At 42.1% G+C, this 24,651-nt stretch overlaps 1 protein-coding gene across 7 annotated transcripts in view; it reads left to right on the forward strand.

Moving 5' to 3' along the window:
- Positions 1 to 24,651, forward strand: part of SIPA1L1 (signal induced proliferation associated 1 like 1) — a 419,939-nt gene that overhangs the window by 170,714 nt on the left and 224,574 nt on the right. The gene's annotated exons all lie outside the window — the stretch shown is intronic.

The following is a 24,651-nucleotide window of genomic DNA, read 5'->3' on the forward strand; positions in this document are numbered from 1 at the left end:
CAGACCTTTCAATCATCCACCTGTCCTTCATTCATAGATCACATATCATTTATTTCATTTTTTATTTTATGTATTAAAGGTAAACTTGGGCTTTAACCTGTCATAATAGAGACATAGAGGCTGCCTTTACTTGCCTCTTCTTGATTCCCAGGAATAGCTAGCTGCTTGGCAGTTATTCTTTCTTTTAATGTTTGCCTGTAGATTTGTCCGATCTACAGAGAATCACTGAATTTAGTAAAAGAAATTATTCTTGAGGGCTTATTATGACTTTTTTACTTCTGTTTTTTTCTAATGTGCATACCCCAGACATTGTTAAAACCAATGGATCTTCTTCAAAATCAATCAACTAGCATTTCAAGGAGAATGTCGGCAATGGAAGCCCTGTTATTTCTCTCTTACAGGTTCTTAAGGATCACTTTAAAGTGGTTTTAAAGGCAGAAGGTCTTTTGTTACCTCTGCATTAGGGTAAAAAACAAACTTCTGCATGCAGTCCCCCGCCCAGCCCCCCTTATACTCTCCTAAGGCTGATCCCAAGCCAGGGATGTGCACAAGAGTAACAGCTCTCTTGGCTGTATCTCTCCTCATTGGACAGAGAGGCAGCAGTGGGAGCCTTTGGTTCCCGCTGCTGTCAGTCAGAGCCGGTGTGGGGAGGGGCAAGGCTCAGCTGGCTCTGTGTGTCACACACACACAGCCGGCTTGGGAGTGAGCACATACGAATGCCCCATAACAAGCGACATGCTATGGGGGCACTCGGCAGGGGGGAAGAGCCAGGAGCACCAGTGGGGGACCCCAGAAAAGAAGGTTTGGGGCTGCTCTGAGCAAAACCAAGTAAATATGACATTTGTTATTTTTTAAAAATAAATCTATGCCTTCACAATCACTTTAAGCTGGCCATAGACTTGCAGTGACTCTTTTGCAATAACAAGCATTTATCCACCTGCTCGCCGTCTTCTATTGAATGCACACTGAGCTTTGCGTTTACAGCTCAGCGTGCATTCCCAGTACGCTCCCGCTGTGCCAGAATGATGGACTCCTGTGTGGGATGACATCATTCTGCCACTAACCAATCAGGAAGCTGAAAACTGGCTCCCGGAAAAAGATGACAGCATCTGGTGAGGGATTTAACTGCCATATTGCTGGAGGAGATTAGTATTTCTTTCAGTTTATTTCTGCTTCAAGTCCGTCTGATGATTGAACGCTGTAATGATGATAGCAGCACTGTAAGGCTGACTATACAGTCTAAAATCATATTGTACAATCTCCAGAGATTCAATTTGCCTCCAGTCAGGCAGTCCCTTCCTCATATTGTTGAAGGCAGATCTAAAGGGGAGCATACAATCCGATTGTATAATGTATGGCCATCTTAAGACCTGGGAGACCCAGCAAATGGGACACAGCATTAGGGGGCATAGAGTTGTCACAATAATGGAAAGTCTGTATTTGTTCATCCAGATGGTGTATTTATTTCCAGCATGTTTAGATGTGTGTCCAGCTAGAGTGCAATATGATGATGGCTGTTTTTGTGTTTTGTCGGTGTCCTTTCTTTGTTATTTGTGTCCTCTGCAAAAGATGTGGCATGCCATACAGTAGCCCCTGTGAGCTAATGGCTTTGCAATGCCTTTATCTGCTTAGCCAGCAGGATTGTGATATCCCCCAAAGGACAAGTGCTTTATTAGTGGCAGTGTTTGTGTGCTCAGCAAGGAGATCACGCTGTATTTTCCTCTACTTCCCTTTGTCATTGAGAATTAGCCACTGGTGAGTCGCATGAATTAACTGGAGAACTAGAGCTACACCTTTACTAATACTCATCAGTAATCTACTGTAACCCTCAGAACAAACAGGGGCTGCAAAGCTAGTCCTAGGAATTAGACCTTTCCATAAACATGCATTATTGTTTCATCCAAACATGTCTATTTGGTATGTTATGGAGCAGACATCTCAAGTGCTGCCTTTGTCTGTGGGGGTAATAGCAGTTCTGGAAAAAAACAGTCCTGCTCCTTCCCCCATCTTCGTCCTTAAAGTTGGTCAGCCAGGGATGTCAGCTGAGGACTCTTTGGGGGAGATTTACTAAAACTGGTGCTCCCAGAATCTAGCGGAGCTGTGCATGGTAGCCAATCAGTTTTTAACCACTTCCCGACCGGCCGTTGCATATAAACGGCCGGACGGTGGCACTGCAGGGTCGGGTGGCCGTTTATAAACGGCCTCCCCGCACCCTGCTTGTGCGCGCTCCCTCGGTGAAACACAGTGAAACACCGATCGTCGGACGGGACCTCTGTACGAGGTCCCGATCATGTGATCACTGATTGGCCAATCAGTGATCACATGCAAAGTAGTAAGCAAGATGTCACTTGTGACATCATTGCTTACTACGTGTGAAATCTGTGAATGATCACAGAGGTCACATGGTACAAGGCTATTCACAAAAGCCTTGTACCATGTGACAAGCTGTGACCAATCACAGCTCACTCAGTACTTCTCAATGAGTGCAAGAATGCAGACAGAGAGAAAGAGAAATGATTGCTTTTACATCCTATATGGGTTTATAAAAACTACAAAAGATTGCACTTTAAATAACCCCCTCCAACACCTCATCTTATAACAAGTAGAGGAGGTGGAGCTTTGCTCCCAAGGCATCTAGCCCTGGTTATTTACTACTTGACCTCCATACAGGCTGGTCATCAGCTCTGAGTAAAGGATTCGTCCCCGAAACGTGTCGGCCATTTGACCGCACTGACAGTGAGAACACCTTGCCTGCCGTTGTGGCCATTGTCATTTTTCTATGCTTTTTAGATACATGCTTCGTCTGTGAGTATGTTTTTATTATTCTTTCACTCCTACAATAAACCTTGGATAATGCACTAGGTGTGCGCGCCACCTGTTTTCTCTCTCTCCTTCACTGTAAGCACACTGCTTTGCGTGGCTGTGCTATGGACAGCCACGCAAAGCAGTGCGCAGGAGCTGACAGGGGAGAGAACTGTGTTGTTTACAAACAGTTCTTGCCCCCATCAGAGACGCTCAGCAATTACCAGGCACCGGCGAGTAATCACCAGCCAAAACCCGGTGATTGACAGCCGAGGCCGCGAATGGCGGCGTGGGTAGAGCTGGCATGCACCCCTACCCATAACTGAAAAATCACACGTCTTTGCTAAAACAAAATCCCAATGTGTGTAAATTAATTGGCTTACGTGAAAGTTATAGCGTTTACAAATGGCGGTATATATACTGTAATTTTTTTATTTTTACTAGTAATGGTGATCAGCGACTTATAGCGGGACTGTATGCCACATTGTATCAGTGTGAATCCAGGTTCCAAGAAAGTAAATTCATCTCTAGTCATCCTCTGTCTCCGGTTGCCACTTCCCTGGCTAAAGTTTTCTTCCGAAACCCACACTTTAATCGTGTCTATCTCCTGGTCCCCATTGCAATGAGTGGTTTCCTCCACAGACCCATGCGTCACTACAGGACACAAGAAAGAGAAAATTGACATGCCTGGAAGTGTTGGTTTTCTTTCTAGCAATTTTTCATTGATGGAGCAGCATTCGGCAGTGCAGGTGTCAGGGGAAGTAATTTACACAGGAACTATTTATAGCCACTTAAAGCAGAACTGCATTATATCTGAGCACCACAAACCAGAAGCGCTATTTAATTTATTTTTCATTTTCACAGCAAACTCCCCCATCCATCCATGTCTCCATGCTTTATTTTGCTGAGAAATCACTTTGAAAAACACCCCCTAGCATTTCTGGCAGATGATTCAGGTAGCATTTACTTCCTAGAAACCACCTTCCCTTAGCTCAGACATGCAGACAGGAGGGTGTGCTTGGCTTAGACAACACTTCCTCCCCTCCTTGAGACTCCTGTGATGTCTGAAATCATTTGCCTAGGCACGGAAACTAGGAGGTACCGTATATACTCGAGTATAAGCCGACCCGAACATAAGCCGAGGTACCTAATTTTACCACAAAAAACTGGGAAAAACTATTGACTCGAGTATAAGCCCCATCATTAGTATCAGTGGGAGGAATAGTGTCCCATCATTGGTATCAGTGGGAGGAATAGTGCCCCATCATTGGTGTCAGTGGGAGGAATAGTGCCCCATCATTGGTATCAGTGGGAGGAATAGTGCCCCATCATTGGTGTCAGTGGGAGGAATAGTGCCCCATCATTGGTATCAGTGGGAGGAATAGTGCCCCATCGTTGGTGTCAGTGGGAGGAATAGTGCCCCATCGTTGGTGTCAGTGGGAGGAATAGTGCCCCATCATTGGTATCACTGGGAGGAATAGTGCCCCATCGTTGGTGTCAGTGGGAGGAATAATGCCCCATCATTAGTATCAGTGGGAGGAATAGTGCCCCATCATTGGTGTCAGTGGGAGGAATAGTGCCCCATCATTGGTATCAGTGGGAGGAATAGTGCTCCATCATTGGTATCAGTGGGAGGAATAGTGTCCCATCATTGGTATCAGTGGGAGGAATAGTGCCCCATCATTGGTATCAGTGGGAGGAATAGTGCCCCATCATTGGCATCAAGGGGGGGGAATAGTGCCCCATCATTGGTGTCAGTGGGAGGAATAGTGCCCCATCGTTGGTGTCAGTGGGAGGAATAATGCCCCATCATTAGTATCAGTGACACCAATGATGCGGCACTATTCCTCCCACTGACACCAATGACACTTGCTGACCCCTGTTGCAGTATGGTGCTGCTGCAGCCAGCATATGTGGTTGCAGCAGCACCTCTGCACTGCACACTTACCGGCTTTTCCCTCACTCGATTTTCGCGGGTCCGCTCGGCTCCGCCTCCTCGCCCGTGATTGGCCGCCTGTGTACCTTTCCTGAGCTACAGTTCTGGCGGCCAATCACCGGTGAGGAGGCGGAGCCAAGCGGCAGGAGTGAGGGAGTGGCCGGACTGACGGAAGGAGCAGCGCTTCCTGGATGGATCATCGTGGGAGCCAGGTAAGAGACAGCAGCCCTCTGCCCACCCCTGTACGTGCCCCCCTTGACGGAGCCTCGCGCCCCCCCCTGACATCTGCAGACGTTGACTCGAGTATAAGCCGAGGGGGCCGTTTTTCAGCACAAAAAATGTGCTGAAAAACTCGGCTTATACTCGAGTATATACGGTAACTAAAGAAATGTAAAAAAACAGTAAATATAAATACTTTACCTATTGATTTAATAATGCTAGCAAAATAGTTAATATTGAGAGAGTGAAGCTCCACTTTAAGCTCTGGACAATTTTAGCCCTTTCATGAGCAGGCCATTTTTTGCTGTTTATTACTTCTCTACTTTAACTGGAAATTGCTTGGTCATGCAACACCATACCCAAATAAAAAAAAGATTTGTATTAACAAATTGAATTTAATTTTCTATTATATAACATAATTTTATATTATATTACATAACATTTTTTACTTTCCGTTATAACACATATCCAATAAAAATGTTTTAAAGAAAATCTAATTTCTTCATAAATTTAGGACAAAATGTATTCTGCTACATGTCTTTGGTAAAAAAAAATACAAAAACAAACCAGTACGTGTATATAAATTAGTTTTGCATGAAAGTTATAGCATCTTCAAATGATGGTATATATATACTGGAATTTATTTTAAAAAAATTTTATACTAGTAATGGCAATCAGCAACTTTCTGTGGGACAGGGATAGTGGGGCGGGCAATCTGACACGGACACTTTGTGGGAACTGACTACCACTGACATCTCCAGTGACACTAATACAGTGATCAGTGCTAATAATATACACTGTCACTGTACTACTGACACTGGTTGGGAAGGGAAAGTGTTACTAAACCCACATCCGTTAAATTAGTCTGTGTATGCAGTAGTTGTTATACTGACTGTGGATTCTAAGGGGTTAACGGTTGTTTTTTTTGGGGGGAGGGTGCATGTGATCTGCACAGGGCCAATCGACGCTGTCCAGACAGAAGGTCAGGGGTTATGCAGCCTCATAGGATAGTCAGAGGGGAATGAAAACGCTTCCTACAAGATTAACCAGTGCTCAGCTGGACGCTGATAGAAGTCCCAAGACTGCTGTATACTGCTGATTGAAAAAAAGGTATTTAGCAGTTTCTATTTACCAGAATAATTGCATTTCCATGTTCTGTGAAAGACTGGATATAGTGGATGCAGGGTCATGGGTTTAGTAACACTTTAACATTTAGGGGCAATCAAAGGATTATCTGTGTGCCTAACAATGTTTATTGTGTGTACTATGTGCTGTTTTTACTCGCTGCTGTGTGTAGAGAGCCCTGTTTTATTTACCAGCAGAGGGCTCTCTTCTGTCATTTGCTCAGTGGATTCCAGTCATAAATCATTGGCTGGGACCAACTGATAAGTTTTTACAGTAGCGAATGACAGTACAACCAGGGTGGTGCACGTGCGCCCCCTACCCGGAAATACCAGATCAGATACGTGAAGGTGGTCTGGAACAGGAGAGCTGCCAGCCCACAGTATGTCTGCATGGGCCATTCAGCAAGCGGATATTGGAAACGGCACTTGAGTCACATTAACCTTTTCAACGACTAACCTTCATCTGGCTTGGAATTGTTGCTTACGATAAATGTACTACAATAGGCAAGATGTTTTTTTCCTGGATTGAAAACACATTATTTGATTATAGTGTGCCATATTCATACAATGATTAGTCCAGTTTTGCATTTTAAGGAAAAGTGACCCCTTTGACAGATCAGTGAAAAGTTAACATATGTCAGCAGCTCTATGCTAGAGATGAATTGCCCATTACTGCATGAAAACCTATGTGTTGGAGAAAAGACAAAGTGTCCAGCTTACATTATAATTACTCCATGAGATTCAATTTCCTTGCTCATCCTTACTGAAAACTGATTATTTCACTATAATCACAAGTGCAAGGGCTGAAATCTCTTTGTGCCATATTGAAAAGATCAAATGGCACTTGTTCAGAAACATATGGAGCAAATGATGAAAGCTGAACAGGAACAATTATTTTTTGCTGGCATATCACGGAACAAGGATCTGTTCTCCTAGTCCGTTTAATTTGTAAGATTGTCGGCCTTCAAAAGTGGCTGTCGTCTTTTGTTCTCTGGTATACAGTTTAGTTTTCTGGTATTACCCATGATATTTATTGTATATGAAAACAACTTCTCTATTATGTGGAGCCACCTTTCTTGACAGTGGTCTTGTATGTCTTCCATTTTCTAATTATTGCTCCCACAGTTGATTTGTTCACACCAAGCTGCTTGCCTATTGCAGATTCAGTCTTCCCAGCCTGGTGCAGGTCTACAATTTTGTTTCTGGTGTCCTTCGACAGCTTTTTGGTCTTCACCATAGTGGAGTTTGGAGTGTGACTGTTTGAGGTTGTGGACAGGTGTCTTTTATACTGATAACAAGTTCAAACAGGTGCCATTGATACAGGTAATGAGTGCAGGACAGAGGAGCCTCTTAAAGAAGAAGGTACAGGTCTGTGAGAGCCAGAAATCTTGCTTGTTTGTAGGTGACCAAATACTTATTTTCCACCATAATTTGCAAATAAATTCTTTCCAAATCAGCCAATGTGATTGTCTGGATTTTTTTTCTCATTTTGTCTCTCATAGTTGAGGTCTACCTATGATGCTAATTACAGGCCTCTCTCATCTTTTTAAGTGGGAGAACTTGCACAATTGGTGGCTGACTAAATACTTTTTTGCCCCACTGTAAGTACAGTTTCAAAGACTATCACAGCTATCCTTTTCTTTTTTTTTTTTTTTTTTCTTCCTGGCTTGATCTACCCCACACTCCCCAGATGCATACTGAAGTACTGTCATAATTTTTTTTTTTTTTTAATACCCGTTTTTAACCTTTTTGTTATCCTTTGTTGCATTTTGTGTATGTGCTTGCACTCAATCAATGGCTGCATGATATTTCTCAAGGTAAGTTCCCTGATAGTAATCGCATTGGGCCATGGCTGTGTAATGTGTGCTGAAAAAGCCATACTGTATGTAGTCTCCATTGGAAGCCCATAGGACAGGGTGATAACACAAGATCATAATTGGTAGAAGAGTTTACACCCAGTGACAGGAAGTGTTCAAGCAAGGCCCTTCACGGCAAGATCACCAGGTATTCTATCCATTTCTGGACCAGTGACTTACCTGTATGTTGCTGGACTTTCAGTGGTTGTACCAGGATGATGACTGTAGCTGCATCCTGGTATCAGTTTTTAGAGCAGATGTTCAGCTGTATTGTAAAAGCAATCTGAACAGCTAATTAACTGCTGGATCTCTTTAACAAGCCGCATCAGGGGATGTCCCTACCCGCTCCCTCCGTCAGCCGCAACTCTCTGGCTCTCCCATCCCACTGGAAGACCCGAGCGATCCAGTGCATCCCCTGGCTGATCATAGAGGAAAACAGAGTCTGGATTGGCTCTGATCACCTCTATGATACAGGAAACAGACAGCAATGAGCATTAATCACTCCCGGATGTAAACAGCGTTATTTTTAAAATGATAAATCATCTGATTACACAGATCTTGGTGTGATCAGATGCTTTTAAGGGCAGAGGAGAGACTATTAAACTCCATATCTCTCCATAAAGAGTACCTGTCACTGCCAATTGCTATCACAGGGAACATTTATATTCCCTGTGATAACAATAAAACAAAAAAATAAATGTAAAGCGACCATGTAAAAAAAAGAAAAAAGGAAACATTTTTAAAGCACCCTCAAGCTCGCGAAAAAAAAAGGATAACACTTGTTGATTCTGCACGTGCGCAAACCGCGATCATCCCACATGTGAATTATCGCAAACGTCAAAACAAGGGCAGTAATTCAAGCATGAGACTTCCTGTGTAAATCTAAAGTGGTAATCTGTAAAGGCTTTTAAAGCATAGTCTATGGATAATGAAATTTAAATTGTTTGCCACTGTTGCTCGGGCATATTTGTTTGACATGTTTGGTATCTATTTACTCAGCGTAACATCATCGTTTAAATTTTAACAAACAATTGGGTATTATACTGTGTTTTGTGCATAAAAATTAAAGTGTTTTTCTCCAAAAACAAATTTTCATTTAAAAAAACAGCGAAAATTGCATGTGACAGGTTACCCACCATTCTAAAACCTATAATGTTTGGGGGTTGTGAGTAATTTTCTAGCAAAAAAAAAAAAAACACTCATTTTTACATGTAAACAAAAAGTGTCAGAAAAGGCCTGGTCTTCAAGTGTATATTTTTAAGCTGCAGATACAAAATATTGAATGTTATGAATATTGAACACATTAACATGTTAAGCGGTTACATGATTTTCCTTATTGGGATAACATATGCTTGAACTTTTTTTTCATCTTATTATAATTGTTAGTATTGAAGCTGAACTTCACCCAAAAGGGGAAGTTCTGTCTGTTTACACCCCCCCCCCCCCTCCTCATTGTCACATTTGGTACTTTTGTTTTTTTTTGGGGTTGGGGGAGTGGGTATTTGGTTTTGACAGGTACCCACTCCAACCTCCAGTCAAATGCGCCACAGCAATCTGAGTTCTGCCCCCCTCCTTCCCCCGCAGCCTTCTGGGACGCTTCACAGATCCTAGAAGACTGAGACTGTTCACAAAGCGCAGGGCGCTTTGTGCACGCACAATATGAAACAATCTGTGAAGCCACAAGGCTTCACTGCTGGTTTCCCTTACTGAAGATACCTGCACCAAAAACTACTGACTATTAATTTGTTGGGGGGAGCCTGGGTCTCCGCTTTAAGGTACCTAAAAACCTAAAGTGTAAAGTGTTTGTAAAGGCTCAAGGTTTTTTACCTTCATGCATTATATGCATTCCAAAGCAGTGTGCTTACAGTGAAGCACACACAAACAGCACACAATTACCCCTTTGATTGCCCCTCATGTTAACCCCTTCCTGCCCAGTGCCATTAGTACAGTGTACGTGGCTTTTTTTTTTTTTTTTTTTTGCACTGAACATGTATTAGTGTCACTGGGGATGTCAGTCTGTGTGAGAATGCCCGCTGCAGCCCTGCTAATAGCCGCTGATCGCCGCTATTACTAGTAAAAATAAAAAATAAAATCCCAGTATATTTACTGCCATTTGTAAACGCTATAACTTTCACGTAAACCGATTTAATTGATAAGTATTGGAATTTTTTTTTTTTTTTTTTTTTTTAGCAAAGACATGTAGCAGAATGCATTTTGGCCTAAATTTATGAAGAAATGAGTTGAGTTTTTACATTTTATTTACTGGATATGTTTAATAGCAATAAGTCAAAAATATTGTTTTTTTTTTTTCTATTCTCAAAGTTGTGGGTCACAAAAAATAAAAAACACACAGGCGATCAAATACCACCAATAGAAAGCTCACTTCTTGGGGAAAAAAGGACATAAATTTAATTTGGGTGCAGCTTTGCATGACCACGCAATTGTCAGTTAGTCATGCAGCGCCGTAACGCAAAAAATGGCCTGGTCAGGAAGGTGAGTAAATCCTCAGGAGGGCAAGTGGTAAATGGTTTGTGTGAAAGTTATAGCATCTACAAACTATGGGGTGTATATATATATATATATATATATATATATATATATATATATATATATATATATATACACTGGAATTTAGACAGCTATGATACTATACTGTTAATGGCGATGATCAGCGGCTTATAGTGGGACTGTGATAGTGTGGTGGGCAATCTAGCACGAACAGACCCTTTCTGGGAGGTACACTAACTGACACTGACATCAATAGTAAAACTAATACAGTGTTTTAGCAGGGGTAAGAAATAGCCAGATCGCTGATCTGTGTGCAGAGCCCTGTGTGTTTGTAAACACACAGTGCTGTGATTGGCTACAGCCCATCAGGAGGTCTCAGCCACAAATCATTTGGCCGAACCTGCTGAAAAAATCCCGCTGTAGCCAGTGACAGGGTGGGTCAGAGGTGTGTCCATGCACACCACTAACCCAGAACAGGTTGGATGATGTACATGATCCAGCTTGCCTGTGCTGCCCAGCCCACAGTAAATGTGGGTACGTAGGAACTGGTTAATGTCCTTATCTTTGGACCTACCATCCACTTTCCGAGAGAGTAATTTTCTTAGGCGTGTTATGCAAGTTTTCGGCTTTCAATGTTATGCTTAAAATCCTGATCCTTCTTCTGCGACAAACTAATGCAAAAAGGAAAAATAGAAAAAGGAAGCATATGGCAAAGATAATCTTTGCTGAAGACGTCACAAGCTTTTTATGGGATATTCTGAGTAATAGAAAAATCTGTGCCTAGGCAATGTGTAGGCTTTAATGGTGAGACTATGATAAATTATTCAGATACATGAAGCCAGCCAATAAATCAGAACATAATATTAGACAATAGTTCAAAAAAGAGCAAAAAAAAAAAAATACTGTGAGGATGTAGTTTGGCTTGTGATAATGATTATTATTGCTTGCAATACTGTATATCTCACATTCCAGATAAAACAAGCCACCCTGTAAAAGAGTGTGTTATATACTTTTCCAGCAGATGATATGCATATTCACTCTTGAAGATCCCTGCACGCCACTGCTACTGACAACTTCCAAGTGTGTAGGATAGTGCATGTTATACTAGGTGTTGTGGTTCCTCCTCAGCTGCTTTGTCACACAAACATTATATCTTTAACTGCCACTCAGTGAGCGATGTGACTCTTAGAAAAGCAGATGTTTTCTGAGGTAACCTTCTTGATTCTAGCAATATTTTTCTAGTGCTGGTTAAAAACAAAAGCATCAGCTGACTGGTATGGGAAGGGCTCGACAAATTCCAGGAGCTAGGCAGCCATGGCGACTAGAAATTGTGCCCTGGCGTCTGGGCTTTTGTCAGATGTTCACTGTCAGGCATCGGGACGCCGATGCACCCATCCAGGGATTTAAAATCCCTGTGACTTAATCTCCTGTCCATAACCCTCAGTATGTACAGATGAGGCACTCAAATTTGGTCAGCACCGGCACATGGACAGCGCTTACCAGTCAGAATCCATCTATCTCATCCTCCCAGTGCTGGGAGGAGAGAAAGCCGTGGGAATTTCAAATCCCCGGACTGGAGAAGCAGTGTCCTGGTGCCTTACAGCGGGGGATCGTGGGACACCGGTACTGCGGGACCCGGGCGGGATGGGGTGCAGTGTAAGGTCACCTTACAGATTTTCTGTAAAGGTGAACTTACACTTTCAATATGCCATCCCGGCTCCTTCCTTCCTTCCTCCCTCCCTCTCTCCCTCCCTCTCTCCCTCCCTTCCTTCCTCCCTTCCTCCCTTCCTTCATCCCTTCCTTCCTCCTTTCCTCCCTTCCTCCCTCCTTTCCTCCCTTCCTCCCTTCCTCTCTCCCTCAATCCCTTCCTCTCTCCCTCCCTCCCTTCTTCTCTCCCACCCTCCCTTCCTCTCTCCCACCCTCCCTTCCTCTATCTTCCCTCCCTCCCTTCTTCTCTCTTCCCTCCCTCCCTTTTTCTCTCTTCCCTCCCTCCCTTCCTCTCTCTTCCCTCCCTCCCTTCCTCTCTCTTCCCTCCCTCCCTTCCTCTCTCTTCCCTCCCTCCCTTCCTCTCTCTTCCCTCCCTCCCTTCCTCTCTCTTCCCTCCCTCCCTTCCTCTCTCTTCCCTCCCTCCCTTCCTCTCTCTTCCCTCCCTCCCTTCCTCTCTCCTCCCTCCCTCCCTCCCTCCCTCCCTCTCTCTTCCCTCCCTCCCTCTCTCTTCCCTCCCTCCCTCTCTCTTCCCTCCCTCCCTCCCTCCCTCCCTCCCTTCCTCTCTTCCCTCCCTCCCTCCCTTCCTCTCTCTTCCCTCCCTCCCTCCCTCCCTCCCTCCCTCCCCCTCCCTCCCTCCCTCTCTCCCTCCCTCCCTCTCTCCCTTCCTCCCTCCCTTCCTCCCTCCCTTCCTCCCTCCCTTCCTCCCTTCCTCCCTCCCTTCCTCTCTCTTCCCTCCCTCCCTTCCTCTCTCTTCCCTCCCTCCCTTCCTCTCTCTTCCCTCCCTCCCTCCCTCCCTTCCTCTCTCTTTCCCTCCCTCCCTTCCTCTCTCTTCCCTCCCTCCCTCCCTTCCTTCCTCTCTCTTCCCTCCCTCCCCCCCTTCCTCTCTCTTCCCTCCCTCCCCCCCTTCCTCTCTCTTCCCTCCCTCCCCCCCTTCCTCTCTCTTCCCTCCCTCCCTCCCTTCCTCTCTCTTCCCTCCCTCCCTTCCTCCCTCTTCCCTCCCTCCCTCCCTTCCTCCCTCCCTCCCTTCCTCCCTCCCTCCCTTCCTCCCTCCCTCCCTTCCTCCCTCCCTTCCTCCCTCCCTCCCTTCCTCTCTCCCTCCCTCCCTCCCTTCCTCCCTCCCTCCCTTCCTCCCTTCCTCTCTCCCTCCCTCCCTTCCTCTCTCTCTCCCTCCCTCCCTCCCTCTCTCCATCCCTCCCTTCCTTCCTCTCACCCCTCCCTTCCTTCCTCTCATCCCCTGGTTACCTTTTTATTATATTTCTCCACAAAACTGACCAGTGCCTCTTGTCTGGCCTCACGCTCCAATTCACGGCATACATGGTCCGTGGCACCACATACTTGAAGATCTCCTTCCATTTCCTATGCAGGGACATGGCGGACACCACACAAGCCCAACACTGTAACACAAACTCGAGCCATCCAAGGGATGCCACTGTGCTACAGCTTTTATGGCTTCAGGGTTCTGCCAATCACTGGTGAGGGGAAGGGCCACCAACCACAAACATTCCAAGGATGGATACAATGTGATTGGCTACATGGCTTATGTCCCCATCTAGGGTACAGAGAGGCAGGCTCCAGGTCCATTTCATGCCTCATTTTGGCATGAGGTAAAAAAAAAGAGATGTGGGAACGGGAATGGAATGTGGGCTGCTCAGTGTAAAATCCTTGGACTTTTTTAGCTGGCTCCTAGATTCAAAGCAAATTTCTGAAGCCCTGTGTATGGGTAACACCAATACGTAATTATTTTTAACAAGCAAATTCAAGCAAGTTGTGAATGCTTCTCGTAGCATAATAGAATTTTTGTAGGTGGCTGTGCAGGCACAGTCTGGCTGTGGTTGCTGGCTCAAAGTTAAATATCTTTCAGTGAGGACTGGATGAGTGAAGCTCAAACACCTGCCGGTCCTGCTTAACTGGTCTACTTTTCTGTCCAAGAGTGCTCATTTAGGACAGACTAATAGCAAATGTCCCATTTGCAAATAATGGGCTGGGAGATATCTGTCTGTGCCCAAACAACTCTGCCAGCCTTGTTCTCAGTTCAGCGGATGAATGGATAGATGGATGTAGCACACTCAAACACAGTAATCTTTGTTCCCTTCACTCCATAAAAAGAAGCACCAGTCATTCACTGGATACTCTGTCAGTGACAGTAGTTTTACTAACACAGCAAAACACTTTTCTCCTTCGCTGGGAATGGACTCGGTGGAACCAGTAAGGATGTTCTGAAATATGCACTGCTTGCTGTCCTCAACAGACCGGGGTGGTCCAACTTCACTGAATGCAAAGAGAAAAACAGAAAGGGGCGCACCGACCTAGTGCATTATCGTTTAAAATATTTATTGAAAGAACAAGGTAAGTATTATACTCACAATGAACATAAAAACACAAGCATATCACACCGACCAGGATGATAAATCCAAGCAGCATCTGAGTCCATACGATGGAACCCTGGATGACCAACTTGCTAACGCGTTTCGAGGCCACAACCTCTTCCTCAGAGCCTGGCTCTAAGGAAGAGGTTGTGGCCTCGAAACGTGTTAGCTTGTGTTTTTATGTTCATTGTGAGTATAATACTTACCTTGTTCTTTCAATAAATATTTTAAATGATAATGCACTAGGTCGGTGCACCCCTTTTTGTTTTTCTATTTGCATTCACAGTAGTTTTATTGTCCCATGGTTACTGAAGGGCTGGATCCTTTTGTTACTTTTTGTCCATTGTAGTGGTTGAATATGGTGTTTTTTCCTTTTAAAACCTTATTAATAAACAAATGTCTAGAACTTTATCCCAACAAGTAAACATATATGCCATTGTTCTGGGTAGTTATCCGTTTCTTATGGACTACTTGCACTGTTTGGTAGACCTTGGAATGCAGTGTTAGGATCTCATCTGTAGGACTGGAGAGAGTTCTGTGATATTTTTTTTTTAATCATCTCTGCTGACAAATGGAAAAAGTCAGCCTAACCACCTATGAGGTACGTCACTTGAAGTATACTAGCTAGTGCATGTTCATGATTAAAGGGATAATAATAACCCAAGGTTCGGATCTTTTGTTTTTGAATATTAGGACCTGAGAATTGCTGTGTTAAAAATCTTTTGATGTTGAAAATGTCATATCTTAAAGGACATGCTCACCTTTTACTATGAAAAAAGCACATTTGTTGCAGGTTAAAAAAAATGTGCATTTATTATTTTAACAGGCACCCGCAAAGTATTGCACCTGCTGTAAGTAGAACATGGGTGCAATTTCAGGCTCCGCACAGTATCCCTTCAGCTTTCAGCCTGAACTTCTGTACAGTCTGTCAGCTTGCAAACTACAAGGCCGTCTACCTCGGTAGCAGAAGGTACTTCTAGTTTACTCATTCACAGGCAACTGTGATGTGGCTGTGTGGGCGGAGCGATGCATGGCCATGCTGTGTTAAAAATGTGACAGCGGGGGAGAGGATTTCTCACCCGCTGTTACTTTGGGGTGAGGAGGGTATACGCTGGAGCATGTTACACTCTAAATATGGGTATAACGTGTAACAATCTCTAGATAGTGAACTCTAGGCTTAATCCGCTCCAAGAAGGTGAATATTGGGAATAGCTGTTAGTTTGGTATGCAGTTACATGACAACCTTTTGTGCCATTCATTTGCCTTCCAGGCATTTGTTTAGCACAATTCAGTTTCGAAACAGATTCCCACCTTTTTTCAATAACAGTACTTCTCTCTGAGCTCGTTAGAGCTGGACAGTAAGCCACCTACTGTGGCTGAAGCTCAGAAAAGCAGAAACAGATTCAAATAATTGCATATTACACCCTCTTCTAGAATTAATAGAATATCGATTTCATTTAAATATGTGTAAAGAACGGCAAAATAAAGAGAAAATCATGTACCTTTTTGTAAGTAAAGGTTATGTCTTTGATCGTCAACAATCAAAGTAAAGGATTTCTGAAGCATGGTACAATGTGAAGGTGATGTCAGTTCATCCCGTTTTGGGAGCGTAATGTTAGAGGGTTTATTTACTGGTTTTGCAAATGTTTACTTGCTTACTTAATGCAAAACACATCAAAACATGTGGCAAAAATGCATGTGCAAAAAGCACCGCAGAAAAGGACAAAAATACAGACTGCATTGGTGTGAACCAGGCCTTAGAGATCTTCTAATTACTGGGCACAAATAATCAGTTCATATTTATTATTAGCAAATAATTTTCTCACTGCATCATTCTGTATGTCCTAGTGACAATTTTCATATAATTCTCTTAGTATTGTATTTTATTTTATTTTTTTTACATATAAATTATTATAGTCCTAGATTGTAAGCTCCAAGGAGCAGGGCTCTCGAACCCCTCGTGTATTGTATTGTTATTGTACTGTCTCATGTATTGTCTCCCATTGTAATGTACAGCGCTGAGCAAACTTTTGGCGCTATATAAATACTGTACAATAATAATAATTCTAGCAATTGAATGTGGAAAAGCTACTGTATTGTATCACTAAAACTCCTGTCGTCCTTGCCTTCTGGTTCTCAGATAGTTCTTTATGAGAAAAAGCATTATCAGAAAATGTTATTCTGTTCAGAAGTAGCATCTTATTATGTATCTGGATTGTCAGAATAAAAAGAGGCTTTGTTTTATTATAAAGTTATAAATAGCTGTATGATTTAAGGAAATTACAATATCTGTGAAAATATAAGGTAGCCATATCAGAGGTTTTTTTTTTTTGTTCATGCAATGCCTCTTGGTATCTTACAGTAGTACCTATGCATAGAAACTGATGTACTTTTTGTTTTGTTTTTTTTCTTTATTGCCCCATTTCTGATGCCACAGCTCTAGCAATTCCTTTACAACCACTGTGAAATTGCACTTTATGTCCATCATTTTTCAGACTGAGAATATTTTTGGCAAGTACAGAAATACCTGTTGATCTTGCAGAAATTCAGTGGTCTTGTCAGTTCATGTGAGCTGGAGTGAAAAGAACACAATCTTATTTTCCCTATGTCAAGTACTAATTCCCTGATCACTCTTCCTATTTAATGAGAAGAATAGAGGAAGAAATGTTTAAAGTCCACCTTAGCGAGAATAATGGCTCCCTCCATAGATACAGTGGAGTGATTGTTGCTACCTAAGGGCAGAAAGTGTTATTTCTAGGATTACCAGGTGAAAATAAAGGGAAAAAAGTAACGTGAAAAAGAAAACTATTAGATCTGTTCTTAAACCACCTTCATTTTCAATGGTCTGATTTCCAGTCTGTTTTCACAGCTGCTCTCTGTGGATTTTCCAGAGAGCTGAGAAGGGAAGCAGTAAAGGGATTACTAAAGCCTTTATGCATGGTTTCTTTCACATGCATGGTTTCCTTTGAAGCTCAACTGCAGATAAATTTTTAATTTGTTTTTGAAAGGTCTGGTAGCATCTAAAAAAAAATACAGCTCTTGCTGCAATACTTGCCGCCACTCCAGAGCTGTCCCCAGCAATAATTCCTTGTAATAATTTTTAGCCACAAGATCTCAGTTTTGTGCTTGAATATTTCTGGACATAATTTTGCCAGGAAAATTGAAGATGTACTGTGTGTGCAAGGCATCATGTGCGCACCCTCTGATGGGGCACCACCACAGTGCTGTACTCAGTTTATTGATGCATAGCGTGCTGCTGATGTGATCACTTAGCATTATCGAGATTTCCCACTGCCAGGGAGTATCTGAAGAGAACTCTGTCTTCATGTGACTGACCTGAAGACATATTATTATTATTATTATTATTATACAGGATTTATATAGTGCCAACAGTTTGCTCCTTGAAGCTTACAATCTAGGAGGGAGGGGCTAGTGGTACAAAAGGTAGTAATTGTGGGGGATGGACTGGTTGGAAGAGTAGAAGATTCCATTATTAGCTGAGGGCAGGATAGGCTTCCTTGAAGAGAGAGGTTTTCAGAGATTGCCTAAAAGTTAGCAGAGTAGGCGATAGTCTGATAAATTGGGGTAGAGAGTTCCAGAGAATGGAAGAAGCTCTGGAGAAGTCCTGGAGACGAGCATGGGAGGAGGAGAGGTCTTGCGAGGAGCGAAGAGTATGGTTTGGGTGATATTTAGAGATAAGATCGGTGATGTAATTTGGGGCAGAGTTATAAATGGCTTTATACGTTATTGTTTTGAATTTTATCTGTTGGGCAATGGGAAGCCAGTGGAGGGATTGGCAGAGAGGGGTGGCAGATACAGAACGGTTAGTAAGGTGGATGAGTCTGGCAGCAGCATTCATGATAGACTGAAGAGGGGATAGCCTGCGATGAGGTAGGCCAATGAGGAGGGAGTTGCAATAGTCAAGGCGAGATATAATAAGGGAGTGAATGAGTTGCTTAGTGGTTTCCGAGGTTAGGAAGGGCCGTATCTTGGAGATGTTGCGGAGGTGAAGTCTACAAGATTTGGACAGCGATTGGATTTGGGACTGAAAGGACAGATGGGAGTCTAGGATTACACCTAGTACCAGGGCATAAGGGGAGAGACAGATGATAGTGTTATTGATCTTGATGGAGAAGTCAGGGGAGGGGGCACGGGCTGGGGGGAATACTAAAAGCTCAGTTTTGGAAAGATTGAGTTTGAAGAAGTGGAGTGGCATCCATGCCGATATATCACTTAGTAGGTTAGTAATGCAAGAGGAGACTGAAGGGATGAGGTGAGGGGTAGAAAGATAGATTTGAGTGTCATCAGCATAGAGATGGTATCAGGTGACCAAGGGAGGAGGTGTAGATGGAGAAGAGAAGGGGTCCAAGGACAGAACCTTGAGGGACCCCTACAGAGAGAATACCCCTACATATAGAAAAGGAACATTTTTAAACATTATACACGCGCACACACACGCGCACACACACACACACGCGCACACTTGGGTCCATATATATTTGGACACATTTTAGGTTTTTTCAGGTATTTACCAAAACATATTCAAGCTATAGTTATACAATGGATATGGGCTGAAAGTGGACACTCTCTCAGGTTTAATTTGAGGCTATGTACATCCAAATTATAGGAAGGGTTTAGGAATTACAGCTCTTAATTACAGCCATCCCCCCTTTTTCAAGGGACCAAAAGTAATTGGACAATTGAATATGATCATAAATTTATTTTTAATATTTTGTTGAGAATCCTTTACTGACAATGACTGCCTGAAGTCTGGAATCCATGGACATTACCAAAGACCTGGTTTCCTCCTTTCTGATGCTTTGCCAGGCTCTTAACTGCAGCTGTCTTCAGTTGTTCTTTGTGGGTCTTTCTGCCTTTAGTTTTGCCTTCAGCAAGTGAAATGCATGCTCAGACTGGCCAACTTTATAATATTTGTCAAGTCAAAAGATACTGGCTGAGCAAATGAGATTGGCTTGTCTGGCACTAGGTAGTTATACAAGAACTTCTTCCTTTTATTACTATAGAAACCTATGTACAGACACTTAATATCTGACTGAGATCATAACAAAGGTCATCCTGAGATGACCTTTTACCTGCTTAATGAAGAAATATTAAACCTCAAATTAAACCTGAGAGTGTGCACTTTCAGTCCATATCCATTATAAAACTATAGCTTGAATATGTTTTGGAAAATACCTCAAAAAAACTAAAATGTGTCCTGTGTCCAAATATATATGGACCTCACTGTGTGTGTGTACACTGGAGTACTTCAAGGGGCAGGGAAAGTCTAGAGTTGGCCTTCAGGCTGTGTCTAAAATTGTGTTGAAGGAAGTGGAAGTGGCTGCCAAAATTAGGTTCCCCCTCCCCAAAAGAATAAAGTGCTAATAATGTTAGATGGGGTTCTTAAAAATGGATCTTCACATTTAGGGTGAAGTTCCACTTTAACCTTTGCCAGGTGCATGCAAATGGGGACTTTAACATTTCTCCCTTTTCATATTAAACTCTTGGACAAGTTAAGGCCGGCTCCTGTTTTACTCAATTTGTGCTCTGAGCCACGTGTTTGGGTAACTTTTACATACACTTCGGTAAGCTTGCCTCTTTTAGAATATGAAAATCAGAACAGCCGCAAAAACCTGGACTTCTGTAGGGTGTTCTGAGCTTGACGCATAATATTCATATGGGCTGATAGAGTTAACAAGTTTATTTTTTTTGCTGATGTGCCCTTGTCATGAACTCTTCAATTTCACAGCAAGTTCATGATTGGTGAGTGGGGAAAAAACTGTAATTTTCTTTTAAGTGACTTGCTGAGGCACTTAGGAGTAATAATTGATCTTAGCACGCATGTGAGAGTGATATAACCAACAGGTCATATCACACAGTGATCACAGGTTAGGACATTAATGGTATTGGCCAATCAGCAGGCCAGTTTTAATTGGCTATATTAAATGTAATAGCTATTTAAGTTCTTCTCAGGACATATAGTTAAGAGTGCTGGTCAGAGGCTTAAAGCCTGTTTCATCTTACCATGCTGCATAATTGATGGTAATTAACTTTCATGCTACACAAATATCCTTTAATCATGTGGAATTTTTATTACTCTGCAGACAGACCTGTAGATTTAGATAAGTTAATGCCCCAAAGCCCACTACTTTGTAGTAAATCTGCTTAATTGATGATCTAAGCAGAAAAGCAGACCATGCTCGAGTAACTTTTCCAAGAGGCTGCTCAGACTGGCCAACTTTATAATATTTGTCAAGTCAAAAGATACAGGCTGAGCAAATGAGATTGGCTTGTCTGGCACTAGGTAGTTATACAAGCACTTCTTTCTTTCATTACTATAGAGACCTATAAACAGACACATTGGGGTTTATTTACTAAAGCTGGAGAGTCCAAAATCAGATTGGTTTCTATGCAGAAGGGAGTCTGATTTTGGACTCTCCCAGCTTTAGTAAATAAACCCCTAAATATCTGACTGAGATGATATTCTAGATTGTAAGCTCCAAGGAGCAGGGCCCTCCTATCCCTCTTGTATTGAACTGTATTGTTGCTGTATTGTCTCCCGTTATATTGTAAAGCGCTGAGCAAACTGTTGGCACTATATAAATCCTGTATAATAATAATAAAGGTTATCCTGAGATGAGCAAATTTCTCTTCAGTCTTCTTGAGGAACACAAGAGATCTGTCTGTTCATGTTAACTATGACTTTGCACCCGAAGTACCTTCAGTCTTTTACTCCAAAGTAGAGGATTTTTGTATTTGCATGCTTGCAACTTTCTGTGAGAAAAGGTTAGATATCCTAAAAGTGTTACAAAACCAACAACGGTAAAATCAGTCTGTATATGCAGTAAAGCATGCTAGGTATACTCACTGTGGATCCTAGGGGATAATCCTCTACATTGTGTAAAAAGACTGTTTGATCCTGTCTTCTCTGATCCTCCCTTTATACTGTCCCCAATCAATCTGCTGATAGTACAGAGCTCTAGGAGTCACTTTGCAAATGCTCAGTTTAGTGTGTTGCAATTTTTTTTTTCTTTGGGAGTGTGCATGTGATTAGCACAGGGCCAATCAGCATTTTCCATTGGGGGTTATGCAGCCTCATAGGACAGAAGAGAATGACAACTCCTACAAGGTTAACTAGTGCTCTGCTGGACACTGATAGTCACAAGACTGCTATATACTGCTGATGAGAAAAGGTATTTAGTAGTTAATATTTACTAAACTAATTGCATTTCTATGTACTGTGGGAGACCAAATATAGTGAATACTGGGCCCTGGGTTTAGTAACACTTTAATCTTTGTATATATAATGGGTTTGTAGACAACCCTCAAAGAAAATACTTCCCTAAAGGTAAATCCCCCCGTGGGATGTTGCCATTATTTCTGTTAGTACAGTTCACATTAACCTTGGCTTTTCAGGGATGAGCAAAAAAAAAAAAAAAACGCTTTTGATGGTAGTGCAGTGAAGGTTTGCCCTTGGTTGGGCCAGTCATTTTATATGCCACCATTCTGTTGATCTCTTGGGTTTTCTAAACTGGTCAGCCTTAAATGGCGGTCAGTGAGCAGTAGTCAGTAAAACATCCATTGTGCCTTGATTTGAAATTCTGTTGACTGATGTGGTTTTCTCCATCTCTATCTAATGGTATTTTTTAAAGCTCAACTAAAAAAATGATTATTGATAATGCGTAACATAATTTAGGCACACATGACTGGGTTTGCTCACATTTGCCACACCTTTGCTGCAATCCAATGAACTCATTGCTCACATTTGCCACACCTTTGCTGCAATCCAATGGCTATAAGTTATATGTCTATTAATTACAGATAATAATGATAAAACAACCCATCAGGTGAATCTGTATCCTGCTATGTATGGAATTTCTTTTTGTTTGCTTCTTATTTCCATGGTATGGTGGGCCTATGTTATTTTGTAATAACATTCTGTAACAAGTCAAGCATCTATTTTTTTCTACAGTACAGCCATTTTACCTAAATTCTAGATTTCATAACCAATAGTTCATGCGATCAGTTGTGGAAGAAGCAAATGTAATTATTGCAGTTATTTTAAAGCAGAAAGGGCTGTTTTTTGCACAAAGTATTGATAAGATGTGGCGTACATAAGATATAAAATTATGCACATGAAGAAAATGTACTATATTTTTTTACTTACTGAATGTAGATTGATTGATTTAAGTGGTTCTACAGCCTTGATTTTTTTTCTTGAAAATAATAAACATATCATACTAACATTTTCTGAGTAATGGTTTTGCACAGAGCAGCTCCAATCCTCCTCTTCTCTGGTCCCCCAGTGGTGCTTCTGGCCCCTCCCCTCTGCTGAGTGCCCACAGAGTAAGCTGCTTGTTCTGGGGGCACTTATACATGCGCGCTCCTGAGCTGTGTATCTGTGGGACAGAATGCATGAAGGTAAAAAACCTTCAGCCTTTAGAACCACCTTCAATTTATGGGGTAATGATCCCCTCAATGTCAAATCTAAATGCTTTCCAACAGTACAATGCAAAATAGCCTTATAGAGGGTATCCGTGTGATTTAAAATGCTTCTAGCTTTGCATGTTGTTTGAATAAAAATGTTTAGTATAGTTTATTTTGTATATATTTATCCTAGATTGTAAGCTCCAAGGAGCAGGGCCCTCCTAACCCTCTTGTATTGAACTGTATTGTTGCTGTATTGTCTCCCGTTATATTGTAAAGCGTTGAACAAACTGTTGGCGCTATATAAATCCTGTATAATAATATATATTTAATATAGTTCAACAGTCATTTAATAGCTTGATTTAAACTCTACTGTAAAGAAGAAGTCAACCAGCCAGTTGTGATTTGTTATACAGTTCTATGTTTAGCCAAATGATGCATGTCATCGGATAATGAGCTGAACCAGCTACAGTGTGAATTGTGTGAAAAATGTAAAGCTCAACCAAGGAACATGAGTTTGAGCAGAAGAGGAATAAAGCATTGAACAGGCTAGACAGATCTCCAAAGTTTAGTAGCCAGGGTGCGTAAAAAAATGGTAACCGTCAAGTTTATTATTATTTTTTTTTTTTATGTCAAAAGTACTGTATATTTTCTGGCTTCTTGCAGTGCAACTGCGGCCGTAATTTTTTTTTCTACCTTTGGATAGAGTGAAATTATTACAAATCCTGTCAGGTTTCTTATTTATGTCTTTGTACCCTCTCTCTTTGTCTTTTTGACCGTTCTCAACAAAAGTGAAGAAAGTTTCTAACTTTGATTTGTCACGAGAATAGAGGGACACTGTTCCTAGTGCCCTGGTGACAATTGGGGATCTCCCTCACTTTGGAGGAATTTACTCACTTTCATTTGTGCCTGTGGTATGGTATGAAAATATAAACGTTTTGGCTTTGGTTCTATATTAAAGAAAACCTGCTAGGGTTCCTCTTACCTGGCTAGGGCTGCCATACAGTGCCAAAGACTGCCATTGCCTTAGTCCTTGTTTCTCAAATAGATAAGGGCATGATACAACAGAGCAGTGCTGCATGCTGTATGACAGCGAAGTTCACTTTTGGGAGTTAAAGGGAGCTTCAGGTGTAAAATATTACTGCCATCCTAACAGGTTCTTTTTAAAACTGCCTGTTGGTTCCTACGTTGCCAAGGAGTTCAATCTTTTCATTGTTAGCTGTTCAATTCACATCTTTATGAATAGAAGAATCCAAAAAATTCTTGTGACCTTTTCAATCAAATTGTTCAGTGTGTGTGCAATTTAATAATTTTTCAACAGGTTATTCCTTATAAATACTGTATAATAATAGTTATGATTGTAGGTAAGCTTTTTATTTGTTTGGTGACCTGTCTGTATTTTCCTCTATAAAACTGGCCATAGACCAGCTATGTCTCACTGCAAGTGTCAAGAATTCAAACCCCTGGTTTCACTTATATTGCCATAGTGCTGGGATGCTCAGAAATCTTATTCCCAGCTTTTCTGATGTGTGCATGTAGCAAAATAATTGGTCCTTTTTTTCCCCGTAGAAGACACATGTAGACAAACTTGATAATAAGCACTTCTGACATTTAGAAGAACTCATTAACCCCTACACTTCCCAGTAGCCTTTTTGGCATATGATGCTTTAATCGTGTGTGTGTGTGCTGCTTGTACTATTGGAATA

Source organism: Staurois parvus, unplaced genomic scaffold, assembly GCF_062004578.1.
Source record: "Staurois parvus isolate SC_StPar_1 unplaced genomic scaffold, SC_StPar_1.0 ptg000414l, whole genome shotgun sequence".
NCBI classification, from domain to species: domain Eukaryota; kingdom Metazoa; phylum Chordata; class Amphibia; order Anura; family Ranidae; genus Staurois; species Staurois parvus.